The sequence below is a fragment of the Octopus bimaculoides genome, chromosome 1, assembly GCF_046866305.1.
Source record: "Octopus bimaculoides isolate indiv1 chromosome 1, ASM4686630v1, whole genome shotgun sequence".
Taxonomy (NCBI): domain Eukaryota; kingdom Metazoa; phylum Mollusca; class Cephalopoda; order Octopoda; family Octopodidae; genus Octopus; species Octopus bimaculoides.
The window spans coordinates 47,250,347-47,275,346 of NC_142928.1; the positions used below are offsets into that span (position 1 = coordinate 47,250,347).

Genomic DNA, 25,000 nt, shown 5'->3' on the forward strand with positions numbered 1-25,000 from the left:
ATCTTAAATCAGGTTAAAGTGAGTTGATGGGTGAGTGTACATAGCTCTTTCTGTCTGTCTGTCTGTCTGTCTTTCTTTATGCATACATACATACATTCATAAATGAAATGCAAATACATACATATACACATACATATAAATGTATATATACATACACGCGCAAACACACACATATATACACGAAATGCATACGTTCAAACATACACATACGCACGCACATTAACTTTGCATTGCGCGACAAAAGAATAGTCTTCAAAACTTCAAGGGTACAACAGTTCGTGTTGAATTTCTATCACATTATGAATCAGGTTTTAAGCGTTTGATACGTCACATGTAGTAAATACAACATGACGTGAGAGATCAATTGTAAGATACTAATTTATACACTCTTACGTACGTTTCACTAATACATATTGCTTATGTAACGAAATTACATCTTGAGGATTTATTATTATTTTATGAGACGTAACTGTGACAGAATCAGCAATCATAGTAAGCAAATAAATTAGAGTTAATTGAATATACAAATTGGTTTCGGTCATCAATTATCATCTCCATCCATACAACCAATTCTATAAGAGACAAGATTTTGGTAATTTTCAAAATAGCAAATACAGTGTTCTGTAAGTGGGATTCTGTTGTGAGAATATATTTAGGAAACTAAAGACAAACAGGAACAGCAGTAATGATTGATTTCATTGGCCACAAAGGCACAAGTCACGGAGGAAAATATAAATGACGAAATACAAGACCCACACCTAGAATGTTTACATCAATTAAAAGGAAATCCTCTGCACACTTCGCTAACAGGTTCTTCTGTTGGCGCTTATATACTTGAGAACTGGCCTAAAAAAACTAATTCTACCCCCTGTAGCGCTACATTGCCAAAGACTTTTGGAAATTCTCTATAGACCCCGATCTGACTAAATGTTTTCCAGAAGAGACCGCTCGACGTTTAACTTCAGTCTTAAGCAATCTTCATTCCTGACATCAGCCCTTGCTTTACAGAAAACTAGAGTTGCTTTCCCTCCCTATCGACAGCAATGTTCAACTGGTAGATTGGGATCCTGGCAACAATGTCCATGCCAAACACTTAATCTCTTGACTCGTGATTATTGCTCGGTCAATGAAAAAAGCTGCGAAGAGATGAGTCATAGGAAATAGGAGGTCCCAAAATTAACCTTCCCTTTTCTCATTGCCCTCACCGTTGCACTTATCTAGTTATTTCCACAAGTGCATTGGAGCCTTAGGGACAATGCTAAATCTTATGCACCTTAAGCATCATGTGAAATGCCATGAAATCCCAAAGCCATCAGAACGACAAAAATTCTTATCATGGGTACTTCGTTCATTAAACAAAAAAAAAAACAAAAACAAAAGAAGAAAAATAAAAGATGAAAAGTGTCAATTTGAAAATACCGGATTATCTTAGTAGATTTTACAAGATTGAAATATTGCAAATTTAGCAGAATTCATTCCATACATTGTTGATCATAAATAACACCAATAGTCAAACGTTCAACCTCCTGTCATTTAAGGTCTCTGAATCCAACTCGGAGCAGCTCGTATAGAAAAAAAAAAAAAAACAGCAATGAAAGAAACGATAAAAAATACTTTAACCGGAGAGAAGCGCATGTGTTACTAGAAGTGCAAAATAAGAATTCCAATATGAAATGAAAATCTCAGGAGGAAATGTGTAGATTAAAAGAGTGAGATGTGCAATAACATTAAAATTTCATACATATATAGTAAGAATTACTAATAACTATTTAGATCTGCAAAATTACTACTATAGGGGACACTTTAAATTAGAAGACAACAGATTTTAATTTAAGGAAACCTGCTCAAAACCACAGATTACCCTTTACTATAAGATATAAATGAAAGATTCACTTCAAGATTCTAGCCGTTAGGACGATGACGACGATGACTACGACAAAAAAAGAAGAAGAAGAAGAAGAAGAAGAAAAAGAAGAAGAAAAAGAAGAAGAGGGAGGAGGAGGAGGAGGAGGAGGAGGAGGAGGAGGGGGAGGAAGTGGTTAGTGGTAGGAGCCGTTGTGGAGGATAGAAGATGAAGTAGATGGGGATAATGATAAAGCGGAAGAACGGTACAAGAAATAAGGCATATGCAAAACATATATGCTTGCCTGAATTCCTCCCTAAACCCAATGGAGGTGGTCGGATTTCCATCCGTTTTTATTCGATCAGATAAACAACATTCTTTGCAAGATTTCTTATCAGAATTGGTTATTTTTAGAAATGTATCGATTCTGTTGGCAACACAAAATCACACATGCATAAAACAATTTCATACCATGTCTCTCTGTAGAGCTTCCTTATTATTGCCGCTCTTTTCCAATCTTCACATACACGCAAGAAAGTCTCTCTCTCTCTCTCTCTCTCTCTCTCTCTCTCTCTCTCTCTCTCTCTCTCTATCTCAAACACACGAACAAGCAAATACATATGTCGCCTTCATATATAGATAATATACGCAGCATTCATATACATATATATGTATGTGTATATATATATATATATATATATATATATATATATATATATATATATATATATATATATATATATATATATATGTATGTATGTATATTTACACCTTCCCGTCTCGCTCTCACCCACTTGCTATATACTATGTATAAGTATATGTACATATGTATGTGTGTACGTGTGCGTGTGTTTATATATATATATATATGTGTGTGTGTGTGTGTATGTGTGTGTGTGTGTGTGTGTGTGTGTGTGTGTGTGTATCTGTTCATGCACGCATATAATCACAGACACACATGCATACGCATACAAAAATGAATATATTTAGAATTGTGTGTTGATATTTAAAAACATAAGAGAATGGTAATTTAAAGCAAAACAATACGTAAAGTAGAATGGATAGATTTATTATAAGGAAGATGACTAAAACTTGAATATACTCACTTTACTAGAAAACATCTTGCACAAAAGGAAAGAAACCCCTTTATGCCATCCCCACAACGTTCTAACTGAAAAACTTCAAGAGCTTTACTATTTGGCCTAACATCAAACTGAAACACGTTTAATAATCTACTTGTCTGATATCCTTTTTTGTTTTCTTCTCCCAATTTCCCATCATCATATCGTACTTTGCAACCCACATGACATCATCCTTTATATGGATCAATCTTATGTAATATAAAGGAAGCGTGCATTTGTATGACACCAAATATATTGCATGAGAAACATTAATACAATTGTTTCATGAATTCAGCATTCCTCACAGTTAAGATAAAAGAAAACGGCTACATGTCAGACTTTTAGTGAACAAATGTTGATCTAATCTACTGTAAAGCTTCAAAGAATGAAACTGTGTAACTCTGTAGTAAGTAGAATATGTTATCCCTGTCAGAGCGACCAAAGTGTGCGGATATTAAGTTAAACCTTCAGTCAAAACCCCGGAAGCTAATAGACAAATAACAGAAAGTATTTGGGTTAATAATACTATAAATATATTATAAATGACGAGAGAGAGAGGTCTTGTTTCCGAGCCGGATGTCATGAAAATGCTCCGTGAATTGATCAGCTAAACGGCAACCGTTTTGGCTCTTGTGCAAGACCTCACAGAATGAACGTTTTAATTATAAGATGACTCGCTACACGTGCAGGTGAAAGAATAAAATTTATGGAAGGTACATTGATATGCCTCTCTGAGACAGAACGTGTTAGTATAATGGACAGGTGTGATAACGGGGCCGGGGCAAAGTGATGGCTTCAGGAGAGGCAGGAGGGAAGAAGGCGTGAGAACGATACCCATTAAATCGCGTGTTACGGACACAGCTGAATTAAAAGAAGATTTGATAAAAAAAAAAAAAAATGTAGGTGGTTGCGGGCAGATCATTGTAGTGATTGGAACGGGACAGCTGCGGATAGCGTAAATACTAATTCAGTGACTTACATATGAGTACAAAAATATATAAGTTAGATAACAAGAAATATGTAAGACCATGAAACCCCAGATAAAATGTCTTATTGAGACAGATTCACTAAACACATAGCTAAAACTATTTTATTCTCAAGAAATTATTTTGTACATTTAATGTGATTGCTATATGTTGATATGGAGATAATATAGCTTCTATTTAAGAAAAGAGAAGGGAGCCTATGCTAAGAGGAAGATTATTGAGATATGGTACAGTAATAAAATCTATGATACTACTCGCCCCGAATAAACGTATATTTGTATATATATTCCTGTATGCGTATTAATAATTACGTGTATTTTTATATGTGCATGTCAATATATACACTTACCTACATTTGCATATTTCTGGGAGGGACTTCTGACTCTCAAACCATATTACATTATTTATATATACCATTCTCAATTTAATCAATTTATGTACTTAATGCTTTCCGAAATTGACTTGCATTTCATTTACATGGTTCCGAAGAAGCTATCAGCTGTTACACAAGCACTGAGTTGTGAGTGTTTTACTTCTTATAGCAAAACAGCTCTAAGCTGTTGAAGTTAGTTACGTCATTCCTATTTCTTTGCCCTTCCTTAATACATACATTTACACACACACACGCACGCGTGCACGCACGCATATGTACTTCTATATATATATATATATATATATATATTTATATATCTATTGCATATTTCGTAGTATAGTATATATTTATATGTTTAATGCATACACAGATAGATAAATACACATACACACTTGCATGCATATGAGTGTCTATGTGTGTGTGTGTGTGTGTGTGTGTGTATGTGTGTGTCAATGTAAGTATATATATATATATTATTATTTTATATTTTACTTGTTTCAGTCATTATACTGCAGATATGCTGGGGAACCACTACCAAGGGTTTAGTCGATAAACTCGACGTCAATAATTATTTTAAAGTCTGGCACATACGGTAGCAGTCTTCCTTCTGCTGAATAACAGGGACGTAAATACAGCAACGCCGGTTAACAAGCGGTGGTGGGAGACAAACACAAACACGCGAGTGCACACTCACACACACACACACACACGCACCCACACACACACACACACGCCGAGTTTAATTTTAGTTTACATGTAGCAAATCCACTGAGAAGGGTAAATTGGCCCGAGGCTATATTAGAAGACGTTTGCTCAAGGTGCGACACAGTAAGTCTGAAACTAGAACCATGTGGTTAGGAAGTGAGCTTCATACTCTACATAAACTTATATATATATATATATATATATATATATATATATATATATATATATATATATATATATATAAGCACTTTCTCAAAGTATATTTCTGAATACAGAATCGCACACCCATAAATTACGGACACTTAATAACGTGTTTCTACGTGCTTGCTATCTATACACACATAATTTCCATTACCGTAACAATAATGCAACTTCTTAAATTCAAATAACACCTTAATTCTGTCTCTCTCTCACTGTCTGCCTAGTCATCTGATTCTCCCGCTTTCTTCACACACAGAAACACGCACACACACATACAGACACACACACAGATACACATACACACTCATACACACGGAAACACAATTTCACATACATGCACACACTTATACATAAATGTGCATGTGTGTATATATGGGTATATATATATGTGTGTGTATATGAATATGTATATATATATATATATATATAAATATTTATATATATATATGTATATATGTAAATATATATATATATATATATATATATATATATATATAAATATATATATATATATATATATATATATATATATATATATATATATATATATATATATATATATATATATATATATATATATATATATATAATATATAATATATATGAATATAAATATATATAATTGTATATATCGATATATATATATATATATATATATATATATATATATATATTTATTTATTTATTTATGGGTTTCAGCCAAGTGGCTGTGGTCATGCTGGAGCACCACCGTGATTTTCTGTCTTTATGTTTTGCTCTCTTCACGTTCCTTGCATGGCTCTTCTCCTGCATCTGATATAGTCCAATCAAGAGTTTTGATGGCACATCTGGTGTATAAGAGAATTTGACATCGCTGCACTAAACTGTGTCTCATTTCGAGCCATTAGTTCGTCTGGTATCGTGGAGAGGAAAGCGTCGTGTTTTGTCTTGAAGTCCTCCACATCCGTGTCTTGCAGGTCTCTCAAATGTTTTGGCAGGGCATTGAAGAGCTGAGGTCCTCTGAAACCGAGGCTGCTGCAGTATCTTGTTCTTATGTGAGATGCAGTGGACGGCACCTTTGGCACCATGCAGTGGCGACCCGTGCGGGCATTCCTGTAGTACTTGATGCCAACGTTCGGCACCAGTCCTTCCAGTATTTTCCATATGTATATTATTACATATCTCTCCCGCCAGCGTTCCAGGGAGTAGAGACCTAGTGCCTGCAGTCGCTCCCTGTAGTTCATCTGCTTGACTGTGGCGATCTTTTTTGTATAGTGCCTCTGAATTGCCTCGAGTTCTGCTGTCCGTTTGACACTGTGCGGTGACCATAACTGAGAGCAATACTCTAGGCGGCTCAGGACAAATGTCTTCCATAGAGTCAACATGACTTTTTGATCCCTTGTACGGAATGTCCTCAGTATCCACCCCGCCAGCTGTCTGCACTTTGCTGTCAATTTGACAATGTGCATGTGAAATGATGCATCACTACACGTGTTGATGCCCAGGTCTCTCACGGCTTGTGATTCTGGGATTGCAGTACCTCCAGGTCCTGTGTATGCAAGTTGGGAGGCACTTGTGGCCTTGCAGCGCAGTACTTGAACTTTTTCCGCATTGAACTGCATATTGTCTTGCTCTGCCCTCTCATATATTGCATTTAGGTCATTCTGTAGGCTTACAATATCATCAGGATTCTTTATTGCCTGAGATAGTTTTGTGTCATCAGCGTAGCTAGTGACAGCGGCTCTCCGAGTGACCGTGGGCATGTCTAGAAGGGCCACTATGAACAGTAGTGGCCCCAGGACAGTTTCTTGCGGAACACCGTTCAATATTTGTGTTTCCCTAGATAGTTCTCCATTGGCTGCAACTGTCTGACTTCTACCATTCAGGAAGTCATGCAGCCATTCTCGTAATTTACCAGTTATGCCAAGGTTTCGCAGCTTGTGACATATGAAGCCATGATCAACTTTGTCAAAGGCTTTTGCAAAGTCGAGATATATCACATCAACATTTGAATGGTCAAGTAGCTGCTTCAGGACCCAGTCATAATGCTGCAGGAGCTGCGTGAGGCAGCTTCTACCTGGACGGAAACCATGCTGGGTCTCATTCAGCAAGTCATTTTCTTCTAGGAACGCAATCAATCTCTTTCTGACAATTCGTTCCATGACTTTGCTAATATGTGAAGTCAGAGAGATGGGCCTGTAGTTCCCAGCCTCTGCTCTGCTTCCGCCTTTATGGATAGGACATATGGTGCCTTCTTTCAGCTTTTTGTGAAGTTTACCATTTGCAAGGAAACTCTGGAAGAGTATCCGGAGTGGTCCGGCTAATTCTTGTTTACACGACTTTAAGAGGACAGCCGGGAAACCATCGGGGCCAGTTGCCGAATTTAAGCTCATTTCAGTTATGGCAGCTATCACATCTTCCTCTTCAATGTCGATGTAGGTAATGGATGCAGTCCCCTTCTGCTGAGTGCTATTGTCAAAGAAAGCAGCTGGGTTCTTTATCTGCATGTGACTCAGAGGAGAAATGAAGACACTCTTGAATTGTGCACTGAGCACTTCACTTATCCATGTGGGATCCGCAGTCAGTGAGCCATTAGGCAGGAACAGGGGTCCTATCTTATACTGCACCGTAGCAGTCTCTTTTGCAAATCTATAGAAAGCCTTGGGGTTTGTTTTTATGCTTTCTACTGCTCTCTTCTCCTTCTCTGCTCTCTCCTTTTCATGGGAGAGTTTAATCTTGTTTTCTGTTTCTAACAGTGTTAGTTTTAATTTAGCCCTTTTCCTATCCCCCAGTTCTCTATTTAACTTGTTTGAGACCTTTGTTATGTGTCTCATAAGGATTTTCCTGTTTCTAGGAATTCTATTGGCATGTTTGCTGGTCTTCCTATATGGTACGTATTTGGTGCATATGTCTTGTATAGTTGACATAAAATGACTTAGTTTGAGGTCATTGTCTTGTATAGAAAGGCTGTCATGCCAGTTTTGATTTCGAACCTCTCTGCGAATTGACTTCCGGTCCACCCTGTGGAAATTCAGGTTGGATGTTGCTTGAGTCCTCCTGGTGGGGTGGGTGTCAGTGGGTTGCCTAGGACCACCCTACATAGTTAATTCTATAATGTTATGATCTGAGAGAGATGTGGGCGTTATTTTCACATTATGGATTAGGCTCACATTGTTTGTGAAGCAGAGATCCAAAATATTGCTTCCTCTGGTTGGTTGGAGTATCACTTGTTCCATGAACAGCATGAGGGATAGTTCTAACAAAGACTTTGCCTGGCTTTGTTCATGCAGTGACATCCCAGAGAGGATGTGACCTTCAGGCCATTTAACATTTGGGAGGTTAAAGTCGCCTAGGAAAAGTATATTGATGTGTTGGTCCAGATTTGTCAAGACCTCTTCTATGCGTCTGAGGCTGTCCTCAAATTTACCCTCCTGCTTTGCGGTATTTGGTGGACGGTATGTTGAGCATACAACTACATCAATCTGTTTTATGTGTACTATTAAAGTATCACAGATAGAGTTTGAGTGTGATAGGAGTAGTAGGGGTGTGATATCTTCTCGGATGTACATTGCAACTCCCCCATGACTTCTATCCCTCCTGTCTGTTCGAAGTACGGCATACTCTGGTATGTTTATCTCCGCATCTGCTATATTAGGTGTTAGATGCGTTTCAGTAAGCACCATGCATTTTGCTTGATTGCATGTAACTAGGTCTTTCAAGTATAGAAACTTGTCTTTGCCGCCTGTTCGTAATAGGCCCCGGATATTCAGTAGGAATATGGGTGTGATATCTGTGCAGGTGTTCCTGGTGTTAGCGGTGGCCATCCCTGATCCATCATCTGTGGTGGTCTTGGATAATGGTTCATGTGGTGTTGACTCTGTACCCTCTGCATCCACGTTAACTGATGTACCATTTTCTGGGCCATGCTTAAAAAAGCTTGCTGCTCAGCTACTGCAGTTCGTACAGCCTCTGCATATAGCCTTTTTTGGGGAGCAGAAGGAATATACGGACTTCTCTCTTTGTGAGTCCTGTTGGTATTCGGTGGATTATGTGTATGTAGGGTTAAGCTTTCTGGTCTCCCTTTTCTGCGCTCTCACTTATTTTGTTTTAAGTGGTTATCTACCTTGTTTAGCTAGTGGTGTTTGGGGTGGGAAAATTTGCAGTTTCGCCCCTTTTCCCCGTGCCAGCAGGTAGCATTTAGGTAGAATTTACAGATCTGTTTCTTTTTCTCTGTATATATATATATATATATATATATATATATATATATATATATCCATGTGTGTATGTATGTAGGTGTGTGAGCGTGTGTACATACATACATATAGCATGTAATTAACCTCCATCGAAATAGAATTTTTTTTATAGGTATTCGTACCCTAAAATCACCGTTATGCATCTATATAGTGGCACTTTCATAATTAATTTGTAGATCAAAATTACCTTTCTGTCAGTGTTATCGCGACTCAAGATCACTTTGTTTAGATTGATGCTGTCGTCTTTCTCTTAGTTAATTCTACATCACCAAATTTGCTGATTGGATGCAGTTATGAAATACACGATCTTAAACGTACACACATATACGCACAAAGTGTCAGACATAGATATATATAACAATCTATCTATCTATCTATCTATCTATCTATCTATCTATCTATCTATCTATCTATCTATCTATCTATATTTCTATCTATCTATCTATCTATCTATCTATCTATCTATCTATCTATCTATCTATCTATCTATCTATCTTTTTACCTACGTATCTGTGTCTTTGGTTTTACCTACCTGTCTGTGTCTGTCTATTTGTCTGCTTGTGTATCTATCTATCTATCTATCTATCTATCTATCTATCTATCTATCTATCTATCTATCTATCTATCTATCTATCTTTTTACCTACGTATCTGTGTCTTTGGTTTTACCTACCTGTCTGTGTCTGTCTATTTGTCTGCTTGTCTATCTATCTATCTATCTATCTATCTATCTATCTATCTATTTACATATATCGGTATATGTGTGTGTATGTAGGTTCACACGCACACATATATACATAGAAATTTGCATGCATACATATCCTAGCACATATCCAAGTATTGTATTGCCTTCCTTTGAGGTTCACAAAATTGATGTTTTCTTGATTAATATTCAGGTTTTACCAAGGTGTATTCCTCTATGTTATTGGTTTATTTGTTCTTTACTCTTAGTAATCTTGTGATTTATCTTTCAATCACACACTCACTCCTTCACTCACTGGCTTTCAGTCTCCCTTCCTTACTATATAACTTTTCCTAAACCTGATGCATTTGTCAGTTCAGCTCATAGGTTTTTTTTTTTCTTTTTTGTTATATTTGTTTCCACCCTTTTCTCATATGTAGTATATCCATTTGATATTCCTGTTCGGCACATATCCTTTCTTCCACTTCATATTACCTGCATCCTTGTCATCGTATGAATTATGAAGTTAGTTTTATCTGAATAGCTTAATGCAAACCGTGTTGATTAGATATTGCACTTTCTTGTCATGTGTCTGCAGCTGTTAGGCACAGATCTAACTGTTATTTGAGTTCGTTTGTTGAAGTGTTGTAAAAGTATCATATTAGAGGGATTGATTTTAAGCTGATTACATAGGGGAGAAGTCTCTGAGATAATTATATACCGTACACACACACTCACACAAATACACACTCAAACATACACACACACACACAGACACTCACATGTACCGCATGCAACTATTTGAGCGTGTATATATATGTACATATATTAATGTTTCTATATATACTTACGTATGTATATCTATATATGTATACGTATATAAATATAATCATACTCACAACAATATACATATAATATTTTGTTCTTGATTCGTTCAAAGCACTGTGCTCTGATCATTAGGACAACTGCCCAAAACAGATGAAACTTGTTGCTGTCTCATTCTTATATGCTTTAGGATTTTTGTTAATTTTGCTTTTATTCTGGGTCATAATGTTCTATGGTGAATATATTATTTCAAATTTTGTAGTGAGTTACTGTTAATCACATCTAACTACACTTTTTGTATGTGGCCATTAATGTATACTTCATTGTTATTATCTCTCTCATAGGTTCTTCCCCCCCCCCTTTTTTTTTTGCCTGGCGGATTGTCATTGTATGTTTTTGAAGCATTTTCACAATATTTATCAATTATCTACTTTGAATTTTGATACACACTAAATTAACATCTTTCGCTGTACAGTAAATACGAGACTAAATAATATGTGTAAAAAGAACGCCGGAGTTTCAACATTTGCCTATATTTCTTCTCATCTTAGTTTCCAGAGTTTCAAATATTACTAATGCACCACAGTTGAAGAGACAAATGTTTAAAATTTGTTAATTTGTTATTTAATCTTCAATTGATTTCTATGTGGTGCATAACATTAGATTTCCACCAATAATCCCTGAATTAGTAAGACATTAATGTTTTAATGTAATCATGGTAAAACGTGTTTGTTCGCTGTGCTTTGGTCTGTGACTTTTCCAGCTGTTTTAGTTTATTTGCTTTTTAAATACTGGTATTCGTTCCTACATCGATCTGTTGATAATAATGTTCTAGTGGTGGATTACATATCAATATTTTATCTTTTGCAACTCTTATTGAATAGAAACTCTTCGAAACGTATTCTATGCTTTATTTTCTTTTGGGACACATACCTTTAAATCTTGGATTTTAATATTTTGCATTTCAACTTATCTGTAGCTAATGTTATATTAATAATTTACCTAAGTTATTACTGTATGCATTATGCTGTCACTATCCAATCCATGCAGATATTAAAGCTCAAATTCTCTTATCCAAAATATCAAAATTGAAAATCTCCAAATTCCGAAAGTATTTTTACGTGAAAGAATAAGAATGAAAAAATTTCCAAAAATTCTCGGTATTTTACTTCGAAATATATTTGAAGCAATTATCTTTATCTAATCAGCTGCATTAAAAAAATCTTCAAATAGAGGGATACATGTCTTTTATGTGAATTTAAATACATCTGTAACTCTTTCTTGTAAATGCTTCGGAATCATTTCGACAGTCTGATAGTATTACGTAACGTTTTCACTCTTAAAATGTTTCTTATAAATTTGTTATTTCACTATGTAATGACCCTTCAGTTGTTGTAAATTATACGTATTATCGTAGCAGTGGTTGATCATCACGTGTGCTAAATTGACGCAAACAGTTAGCAGATTGTTCGACGAAGCTATCTTAATTTTTGCAAGTCAATATTAAACAGCGGAAAATGGATTTATTTTCTTTATTACTTTCGATTTATTAAAAATTTGTTCTAACATATTTTTATTTTGATCTTTATAAATATTGCTTTTAAATTTTGGATCAATGTCAATAATTTCGGGGGAGGGTTAGCCGGTTAAAGTCGACTCTGGCTGCTTTCGAACTCCTAACATAAAATCGGGAAAAATGTTGCCAAGCATCTTGTCTGGTGTGGTAAGAATTCTGTTAGCTCACCTCTTTAAGAATGAAAGGTAAAGTCGACCTGGAAGTTAATTTGAACTCAGAAGCAGGAGAAGTTCCACGAAGCATTTTGTCCGGCGTGCTGTCGATCCTATCTCATAAATATTAGTTTCAAATGTTGGTACAAGGTGAGCAAGTTCGAAGGATGGAGTAAGTCGATTACATGGTCTCCAGTGCTAAAGTGGTACTTATATCATCGACCCCGAAAGGATGAAAGGCAGAGGTGTCGTCGGTGGAATTTGAACACAGAATGTAAAAGCGGACGAAATGTCGTTAAGCATTTTACCCGGCGTGCTAACGGTTCTGCCAGCCCACCGCTTTCGATCTTATAAATAGAAACATGTTATTTCTTCACAAAAGTCTTTACAGTGTATCCGGAAAGATATGTTATTTTATTATATACGAGGCGATAGTGTTGTAAAGGTGAATCATCCGGATTTATTTTGGTGAAAAGCGAAACATTTCATAGTAACACTGTGACAAATGCGAAAGTGAACTTGAAACAAATTTATATAGCACTACCTTTATAGAATCTGAATAAGAGTTTATCAGTAATTATATGGGATAACATCGGAATGGCTATGTATTTACACATCGCTCCAATTGCGAAGTTGACTCATTTAATAATTACAAATTTACCACCATTCCGAAATTTAAATATTCTAATTTCGTAACAGTTTATGTTCCAAGCATTTCGGATAAGAGATTTGCTTCGGCATTGATATTCCGCCACATTCTAGTTTAGTTTACAATCACATACAAAAGGTTATGGTGTTAACTTAATGGCTATTATTCTATATTTCACGAAATGAATTATATACATACATTTCCTCTTTCTGTATCTTTATCAAAACATTTCAGACATATTATCATGATTTATTTTTTGAAGAAAGTTACAAAATTGTACTAATTTTCTAGAAAACTAATATTTTTCAGATTAAGAATAACAAATCACCAACTCCATTCGAAGTTTTGTGCGCATATTAATATAATTTACTTTGTTGCCTCAATACATTTTTCTTATTTCTGCGGGAGAGGAAAAAAATGAAAAAAATGATGCAGTTAGAAAATTTATTATTGACATATGTATAATCTTATTTCTTCTGGAATTATATCGTGAATCAAGAACGAAATAATACACCTACGTAAACAAACATTGTAAAAAATACAGTAGATGTGTAGAAGAAAAAGTATTTGTGTCAGCAGGTTGTTTTCTAACATCTACTATATAGTTTTATTCACCAGAAATAAATCACCTGTAGTTTCATCGAAGTTGATAGGTAAATAATTTCAAGCATTAGTTGGAAACAACTTGATGGATTTGTGTACAACTTATATTGGTGTTGTTATTGATCTTCTGATTCATGGCTGAGAGAATTGTTTTAGTAATTTATTGTCTTTATGAGCAAATAATTTTTTCCCATTATTGGCTCGTCGACGTGGTAGCTTCAGTCTCGAACTGGCAAAATCCTTAGAGTTATCGGTTAAAGAAATAATAACTTGCAGTATTTCTTCCGGCTTTTTACGTTTAAAGTTCAAACCACCTTTCATCTTTCAGAGAGGAATAAAGTATAGTACCAGTCAAGTGCAGTATCAACGTAATCGACTGCCCTCCAGCACAATGTAGGCCTTGTGTAAAATTTAATATAATTATTATCATTACATTTAAAAATCAGCAACTCTAGTATCTACTCCACTGGATGCAGACACAGCTCATTCAGAAAAGACAAAAATGAGAATATTCTTGACGGGTATAATTCGAGGTCGTTGAGTGATGGTTGATAATGTCGGAAGCTTTTGATTAATTCAAACTAAACAAAATTCAGTTGGACTTGAGGCATTTTTAAAATCTAATCTCTATAATGAATCTCATGTACTTTGTAGTCGTAGTATCATCGTGAAACACCATCTTCATAGATTTGCGTTCAAAATTTTGACATTGTTTTCAGCAAAATTATCGCTCGAAAATTATGAGTAAAGCTCTCTGTGATCGTATCTCTTTTCAGCAGCGTCTGCTGCCACCCTGGTCCACAAAAATGAAGATTTTGTCGTTCTGTTGCCAGTTGTAGTTAGCGACACAGGATAAGCTTAACAGATACACGTTCAAGTCACATGGCAAACCCTCGAAACCGGAAGAATCCCTAGTCGTTACACAGTGCCGCACACAGCAAACTATATCTAATTTGTTATTAACAGCTTTATGCAGTGTTGCGTATCTTCCACCGAGAGTCGAGGAAAGACTATGAAACAAGTGCTAAAGTTCATTACTGTTCCTGTCCATTACTCAGCATTTGCCGCTGAGAAAAGTGTAACTAGAAGGCCGCACAGAGTTGGCGTCTTCGTTATCTGAACTCTTGTGACGATGTATCTTTCTTTATGTTTTTGAGCGTAAGAAAATCCAAGACGATCAGTTTCCAGTGTTCCTTCAGATTTTCTAAGCCCTGTAAAAGCACTTAGAAGGGTGGGCGTTCGTGATACCCTTATAGCCAGGCACTTTTCAGCAACCCCCATCGTATATATATTCTGAATACTCACAGTGCAGTTATTTTAAAGGGAGACATATTTCATTAACACTTGTTGAGAAGCATGGAACTAAAGAAAGAGATAGCGGTAAAATTAGTTTTTGATATTTTAATTTAAGAAATATCTAAGCATGTATTTTAATGCAGAGAAAACTGAGTTCATATAATTAAATTAACTTGGTTGTGTGTATTTTGTTACATGTTAACAATCTTGCTGTTTAAAACATTTGGTATTGAGTGGGTTTAATGTATTATTGTATCAAATAAGCTAACCTGTAGAAGAGTTATTAACCAAAGATGAAAATAAAAGAAACGCAGTCACATTATTTCGAGAATGAGTTGAAATTGTTAGAAATATTTCCCAAATCTCATCTGTTTTTCATAAGTAAATAAAAGTCCTTGATTCAGATCTGTATTTGATTAGTTTGTGCTAAAGTTGTTCACACAAGAAGCATTGCTTTCAGCCACACCCTTTTGTTTTAGTCAAGAATTGAATAGAATCTCTTTATGCTTTGGCAATTCAAAAGAAACATTGAAAAGGGCCATTAATAAAGTTTCCGCTAACAGAGAAATGTAGTTGCCAAATCGTATCAACGATGTTCTAATAAAACTATTATCAGAAACGGAATCGAATTCCATCTCCCATTCATATTGTTTCTCAAATCATGTTAATCCCCAGAAACGATTTTACTTCATTAAATTCGTCCGTTGCTTGTTCACTACGTATTGTTTAACCATTAGCGTGATTTGTGACATGGATGGACTATTGTACTCTCACACGAAACTCACCCCCACCCCATACAAATGGAAATGTAATTCAGGAAAAGCTAATACCATTTAGAATGGAAAACATATTGTTCCAGATTGATAAGTCATGTTTGTTAATTGTTTATTGGACAGACAGCGTAAACTAGGACCCGTATTAAACTATGGAGGAATTTTTAATGCAAAGCATGCTCTTATTACGATTTTCATTGTATGTACTTTCAAGAAAATCATCTCTTTCTTTTCTTTCGTTGTTATATAGTCACAAATTTAAGACAGTCCATTAACAATTTCAGTATTCTTAATAAACAAGTGGGTATAGTGCCTGTTGTAATAAAATAATTACCCGTCAAGTATTGGGTTCGATTGTATCGATTAACACTCTTCTTAAAATTTCTGGCTATGTACCGAAATTAGAAACCATTATTATTATTATTATTATTATTATTATTATTATTAGTATTATTATTATTATTCAGTAGTGTTATTTTTATAGAGTGCTTTCACTTCACTACCGAGCGCAGCTCAGTGTGCCTTGGGTACGTGCTGTGATGCTCTTATGGTTACTGCATTGAAAGTGTTTTGCGTAGGATGTGTGCAGTACCCAGTAGTGCAATTTCCTGTATGTTATGTATATTTGTAAGTCTTGGTGATTTTTTATGTATTTGTATGAATATTTTTTTATTACACCTAAGGCGCCTACTATGATAGGAATTGTTTCTGTTATTAGATTCCACATTCGAGTTACCTCTATTTCCAGGTTTTTGTATTTTGAAAGTTTTTCCATTTCTTTTAGGGAAACGTTGTCATCTACTTGTATTGATACATCAATTAGAAAGCATTTTTCTTCTTCATGATCTCTGACAACTATTGCGCGAGTGATGGAGATGATATACAGTTAAAATACTTTATTTCATTTGGAAAATAGAAATAAATTTTAATAAGTATTACTTGGATATAGTCCAACAGTTTGTCATTTCTTTTAGGTTCCATTTGTTGTGTTTATTCCCGATCATTTTGGATAGAATTCGGAGCAGTGTTTTATCGATCTCACATGATAAACTGCCCGGTCTTCTTCTTCTTCTTCTTCTTCTTCTTCTTCTTCTTCTTCTTCTTCTTCTTCTTCTTCTTCTTCTTCTTCTTCTTCTTCTTCTTCTTCTTCTTCTTCTTCTTCTTCTTCTTCTTCTTCTTCTTTTATCATTATTATTATTATTATTATTATTATTATTATTATTAGTATTATTATTATTATTATTATTATTATCTCCGCTTTAGCGAAAGCAGAGGTATTTTTTTTCGCTTTTAATGTCCCCTTTCTTTTTACGGTCTAACACAGGTATTTCCTTCGAGAGCATGTCTATCCCTGGCTGGATTCTTCTTTTTCACCATGGATCTTTTCTTTTGTCACTCCCACCATGTTTCTTTTTCTTGACATCAGCAACTACATTTTCTGCTACAAAAATACTTGCTCCCTTGATCAAATTATTTGTTTCTGTGATGTTGTTTGTTCTGATGTATTTCAGAATTTCATTGACATTTTTCGTTTCTTGGTTCAATTTCCATCGATCAACCTTTTTATGGTTGCAAATAATGTCGCTATCGTTCTCTTGTAGTCTTGTCTTTCTTCTGTCGTAGATCCACTCCAACTGACTTCATAGTAGTTCTCATGCCGTCTTTAAACCTTTTTTTATGTATACGCCGATAGCGTTTCCCCCTCTTCAAGCGCACCATAAAACAATTGTTTCGGCAGGCGTTCAGCCACCATTCAAACAATAAGGCCACACCATCTCATTTGACTCCTCAAAATCATAGCTTTATTTGGGGTGATGCTTTACAGATGCATGGACATCTCTGTTAGGAGTAAAATAATTCCATTTAATGTTTAAAGTGCAATGATTGCAATTTTTGGTGGAATTCTTCAAGAAATTTATAATGCCTTTCACAACAAGTTAATGTTTCACAAGCATACGACATGGATTGTACGGCATATGATTTATAACGCGCCAGGTTTGTATTCTTATTTGTATGTTTACGTCCCAGTAACTTAAAATAAGTAATAGGCTGCCAAGGAATAAATCATCGGGTCGATTTCTTCGACTGAAGTGGGTACTCTAGCATATGTGCTGTCACATGAACGATACAAGTATAACAATAAAAAAAAACTATTCCATTTTTATCCCGAGCAATGCCGGTTATCTCTGCTAGTATGTATATATATATATATATATATATATACATGCATGTGTGTGTGTCTGTGTTTGAACCTCCACCCATCGCTTGACAACCGATGTCGCTGTGTTTACGGCCCCTTAACTTAGCCGTTTCGCAAAATACTCCGATAGAATAAGTTCTAGGATTACAATGAATAAATCATGGGGTCAATTTCTTCGACTAAAGCTGATGCTCTAGCATATTACCTGTTACATGGCCGAAACAACTACAACAATAAAAAACTATACCATTTTAATCTCGAACTACATCGGTTATCTCTGCTAGTATATGTGTGTGTATGTGTGTGTGTGTGTATTTGTGAGTGGAACGCGAAATTATATGCAGAAAAGTGCGTTATTATATGGAATGCAATGTCCTTCCTGTTTAGCATTTGCTAAATGACCAACAAATTAACATTACAATAGATACAATAGTTACAATATGAAATTGGTTTGACATCCTCTGCACGACGTAAGTTGCGTCTCACTATTGACCTTTTCAACCAAACAATAATATATAATTAGCTTAGATATCCGTTGTATTTTTTTGCTCAGCAATCTATATAGCCAGCGTGCATGTCCGTGAGTATGGCAGTTTTACTTAACAGTATCCATGATATGATAATTTAAATGAAGTCTCTTTACATTTGATTTGCCTCACTATTGAATTTACATTAAATTTGACGTATGATTAATGCTGCTGTACAAGGCGAAATATAGCAAATATTCACTGGTGTACTACCGGCATGCATTAGACATTGTTTTAAACAAATATATTCTTAATGGCATCCTAGAATAGTAATGCACACGTACGCAGGCTCTATCTTCCTCCCCCTCTCTCTCTTTCTCTCTCTCTCTCACACACACACACACACACACACACATATCTATGTATGTATAAATGTTTTAAAATCGTTCATGTACGATGAAATTTCTCCGGCTTCGTTTTAATTTCCACGGTATTAGATGAAGGCGCATGGCTCAGTGGTTAGTGCGTTGAGCTTACGATCGTGAGGTTGTGAGCTCGAATCCCGGACCGGACTGCGTGTTGTGTTCTTGAGCAAGACACTTTATTTCACGTTGCCCCAGTTCACTCGGCTGTAGAAATGAGTTGCGACGTCACAGGTGCCAAGATGCATTAGCCTTTACTTTTCCCTTGGATAACACTGATGGCGTGGAGAGAGGAGGCCGGTATGCATGGGCGACTGCTGGTCTTCCATAAAAAAGACCTTCCCCGGACTTGTGCCTGGAAGGGTAACTTTCTAGGTGCAATCCCATGGTCAGTCATGACCAAAGGGGGTCTCAGCATTATATGCCACTAACGTTGGCGGCATACATGATGCTTCCCTTGTCCCTCCTCATACTATAGTCAACAAGAATTTCAATGATGTAAGTCCTTCACCTAGTTTACATTTATAATTAAAATAATAATTATACCTCATTACGTCATCTATTCAATTTCATTTATTTCATTAAATCAAATTCCATTGCAAATATACATGCGTTAACTTTTACTGTAAGCTTTCATATAATTCCTGTTCATACAATTTCCATGACTATTCCTCAAAGCTTTGATTTAGCATAAAAAACAACTATTTTCTTTTCATTTTCAACTCGTTTAATCATGGTGTGTAAAAAACGACTCTGTGCATTGTAAAACTTGAAAACTCTACCACCGCACAAACTGCACGAGATATTTTTGGTTTCATGCTAAAATAATCCCCCACAATTTTGTGGTGTCATCTTTTCCTACTCTCCTAAACAAGGAGGTAGCTCCGTATAATGATTGCACAGTTGCAGCATTTTCCCCACTTTAAACCCTGCCTTCGAGTTTCCCCTAACCTACACCTTCTACGCACTAATGATCTGCTATCCACCACATTCAACAACAGCCACTATAATGTAAACCAACGACCTTTCGTTCTAAATTCCTGCAGCTATGAATAATACACACACAGATAGTCACGAAAAGGGCACCCTTGCTTTGATTGAATAAAAGGACGGCATGCGAGTATTCTTTAAAGACAAGATTGTGTCTATAAACATAACGAAAAAGCTCTACTACAAGCTCCGTACTAACTGTGAATGGTAGTCTGCTAGATAAATTTAGTTGTTCAAAACGCTTGATCTTCCTATCATCGAGGATTTCACCTGGAGAAAAGACATCATACTTTGGGCAACCTTCCAAAGACTAACCTTCACTTCAGCGCTAGAAAATATTCCAGTAATGGAATGTGCTAAGATTCTTCAAGGATCATATGAACATAGAATCCTGTAACCTGATGCACGTTTACATGTGTGTATGTCATTATTCAGTTTATTTCAAGATTTCTTGTCAATAAGGAAAGAACCGGTTTCTAACCTAGATCCAAGGCTCTTTCATTGGGATTTCAACATCAACAACAGCGTATTTTTGTTTGTATATATGTATGTATGTTTGTTTTATGTATGTATTCTCATGCATAAAGTTGCATATCTAGACATATTCATATATATTTAAATGTTAAAGTTCTGGTAAGATTTAAACATTTTTACAGTTTCACTTCTCAAGATTGGTATTTAAGCAGTGTGCTATAAAACCCAAGGCCCCGATAATTACAAGTATAAACCTGAACTTGTAATCTGGATAGAGTATCTGCAAATTTCTCAATAGTTGATCTTCAGCTTTATGTTAACATCCGCCGGGCATCTAATTTCCACAACTGTGCCACGTTTCTCTTCTCTATCCCAAATTATTATATCAGGTCTGTCGTACTTACATTTTATTGAGGTCTTCACTGGGACATTGCACCAGTATTCCTTTTTATTATTGGTGGCTATGGCTTCTACAATATTGTCAGTTTTTATTGTTTGTCATCGGGATTATCCTTCTGACGGATTTCATTATAGAGTGTCCTAGCTACAACGTCATGTCTTGCCGGTAGATAATACTGTGATAACATTTTCAGACAACGGCTTATGATGTAGGTGATATCTTTAGAGTGAACTCCACAAAGTCTGCATCAGCTGTCACACTTCACGGCTTTACCTGTATCTGTATCTCTTTTGTGCATCATTTATGTATGTATGTATGTATCAATGTATGAATGTCATTATTCAGTCTTATTTCAAGATTTCTTACCAATTGAGAAAGAGTCGGTTTCTAACCTAGATCGAAGGTTCATTCATTGGAGTTTCAACAACAAGCTATGTTTGTATGTGTGTGTATGTGTGTATATATGTACAGATTGATATGTTTTGCTTTACGTATGTATTCTCATGCATATAGTTGCATATGTAGACATCCTCGTATATACTTATATGATAAGATGATGGTGTGTTTTACAGATTCTTACTTTTCCAGTGGTGGATTGGTTCTGGAGTATTCGTTTTCCTTTTTTGGATTTGAGAAGCCTAATTCTCAAGATTGTTATTTAAGCAGTTTATTACATATCCCAGTGCCCTAATAATTACTGGTAAAAAACCTGTTCTTGTAATCGGGATAGAGTAACTGCAAATTTATCAATAGTTCAGCGTAGGTATTTTCTTTTTCGCTGATCCTTAGCTTCATGTAAACATCCGCTGGACAGCTGATTTCCCCAACGGTACACAGTTTCTCTTCTCTATCCCAAATTATTATGTCAGGTTTATTATCCTTACATTTTGTTGAGGTTCTCACTGGGACGTTCCACGAGCACTCCTTTGGATTATGAGTGGCTATGGCTTCCACCATATTGTAGGTCTTATCTCTATGTTCTCAGAGTTATCCGCCCGACGGATTTTGTTATACAATGTCCTGGCCACGACATCGTGTCATCGGTAGACAATACAGTGATGATATTTCTGGACAACTGCTTATGATATAGGTGATATTTTCTGTGTTAACTCCACAAAGTCTGTATCGGCTGTCATGTGTTACTGATTTTCCTGCATCTTTGTCCCTCTTGTCCATCAGGTATTTAGTTGATGTTTCCTGTTCCTGGATTGCAAACGCATGTCCTTCAGAGCGGGAGGTATAATTCGGTTGTAAGCCCATGATACACTGTTTTGATGAGTAATATTACTACCATCTTTGAGCTTTCTACTTGCATATTCTTGCATGTATGTATGTGTGTGTATGTATGCTTGTATATATATATATATATATATATATATATATATATATATATATATATATATATATATATATATATATATATATATATATATAAGCACACAAGCAAATACAGATACTTATACACATATTCGTGGGTGTGAGAATCTATGATCCACAGTCAAGCACGCACACGTATTCATAAAAATACACACATAGTAAAGAATTCATAGCATTCTATGTTTTAAAGTATATCCAACTGTACACTTAACAACTTTATTGTTTACTTTCAATTTCATACTCAGACATATGTACGTATCTTATGGAAAATATGTCTTGAATTAATCACTTTGTTCCAATACAAAACAGATATAATCTTTAGTGCGTAAGAAATAAAATAAACTCAATCGTATGTTTGAAAAGAAACCCTAAGCTAATGGCAGGTAGTATGACACTGTAACCTATAAATCAAAGAAATGTAAAAGTAATACATTCGGCAAGCTTATGTGTCCGTCAAACCTGACCAAAGATTAGTTTATGTGATGGATAGCATCTATACAAAAAAACTTGTAATCACTTTTAGAATAATATTACTATATACATATAAATACATAGCTATACAACTATACATATGTACACACATACACAGACAAATATATATTTATATGTATATATATATATATATATATATATATATATATATATATATATATATATATATATATATATATATATATATATATATATATATGTGTATATGCATGTATCGATTGAACTTTTTGTTATGTTGTTCGCGTTTTTTTTACCTTTCTCTTTACAATCACATCTTGGCATTAACACATCATGACTTGACATCTGACACTTATTTCTTCTGTGTGCAGGAGAGCATATGCGTTCACTGCGATATATAACAATACTGTTCATATAACGTACATCATGATGTTTAGATCTGAATAAATCTTATATACACACACATGCAGATATACATATATATATATATATATATATATATATATATATATATATATATATATATATATATATATATATATATATATATATATATATATATATATATATATATATATATATATATATATATATATATATATATATATATATATATATGTATATATGTACTTGACTTGACGTTGGACATGAGATTCGAAAATCAATTCTTGAGTTTAGCATCATTTTTCTTCTTGTATTATTGCAGTTGGTGTGTAAAAGGAAGACGTGTAACAAATCAAACAAACAACAGAAAAAGGTGTATCGTTGCAGATAACACCAAATGCAACTAAGCAACAGTAAATATATTTCAAATACTATTATAGGAGGTTTATCTCACAACAGATACACAGAACTGTGCTCTTGGTAAAATATTGCAAGATATACAACAGTATTAAAAGAAAAACTGAGTTTCTTCCATGCAAAAATATTACCATAAATAATACTGTACTAAGAGCATTATATTACACTGATACAGAATTAATAGGACAAATAATCTTCCAAATCTTCAAGTATTTCTAACAATCTTCAGAATGGGAGGAAGTAGAGTGTTCAAAGAAATGATGAGCAACATGTTGGTGAATATACGATAAAAATAGGTTAACGGGAGTTGTACTTCTGTGACTTTAGCGAATAGATAATTTTATTAAAGTCATTGAAAGTTGAATACTGTGAAACATTTAGTTTAATGTTTTAACAATATGTTACCTCATTTCGCTCCTAAATATAATTAATAAGCATTATTACTTCGATAGAATGCCGTGTTAAAATTAATTTATCTCAGAATGTTTTGGGTTTTATAAGTCCTTTAAGGAAGTGAAATTGAAAGCAACATCCTCAAGGTTTTTTTTAGTACAAATCAGACACAAATTGCCTATTACATAAACATTTATTCAAGGAATCTATGCGTATTTATGAATTCATTCGAGCTATTTAAAAGTTCTTTCTCTATTAATATCATGTCAATGCATTCTTGCATATAGTTTCGTGCTCACACGCACATTACACATGCGCGCGCACAAGCACACTCACACACACATGCGCACATACACACACACATACTCTCACACTGACACACATATATGCAGAAATATATTTCATGAATTTGGATACATATGGCTGTATGTGTTTACGTATCTTAGCCATATTTATGCATGTGCTTTCATATTATGCATATAGACCCCTGTAACATTAGCAGTTCATCACAAGGGACCGATAAAAGGGTGCCAGATGTAACCAAAGAAGTATAAGTGCCATTTTTCCGACTAAAACTCTTCGAGGCGGTGCCCTAGCAGTCCAATGTCTAGAACAAGTGAAAAATAGAAAAATAAAACATACGTTGTTACTAGTTTTCCTTCAATAAATTCCTTTTAGAACTAAATACATTAATTTCATTTGTAATTCGCGTGTAATCGAGAAAATACAAACATCGTTTCTAATGAATCATTTGATATTTTACATTTGTTATGGTTTGATATAACACCATTATCGTTAACTTATTGTACCATATAACCTTATACCTAACCAGATGTGATATACAAAGCTATCATACATGACAATAATGAAAAGAAAGACACCTGCTACCTAGAAACTAAAATAATCACAGCGATAATAAGAAATTAATAAACAATATCTATAATACTTATGTTTCAAATGTCATTAATTATTTGACAAAACGGCTCTTGATCCAGATTACAACACAA

General features: G+C 34.9%; 1 protein-coding gene across 18 annotated transcripts in view; it reads left to right on the forward strand.

Moving 5' to 3' along the window:
- The window catches only part of LOC106884018 (uncharacterized), a 1,573,201-nt gene that overhangs the window by 1,485,524 nt on the left and 62,677 nt on the right, over positions 1-25,000 (forward strand). For 3 of the 18 annotated variants that reach the window (XM_089350884.1, XM_089350858.1, XM_089350897.1), the window contains one exon: positions 23,506-23,596. The exons of the other annotated variants lie outside the window; for them this stretch is intronic. The gene's annotated coding sequence lies outside the window, so the exon portion shown is untranslated. The remainder of the gene's footprint in view (positions 1-23,505; positions 23,597-25,000) is intronic. 18 annotated transcript variants of the gene reach the window in all.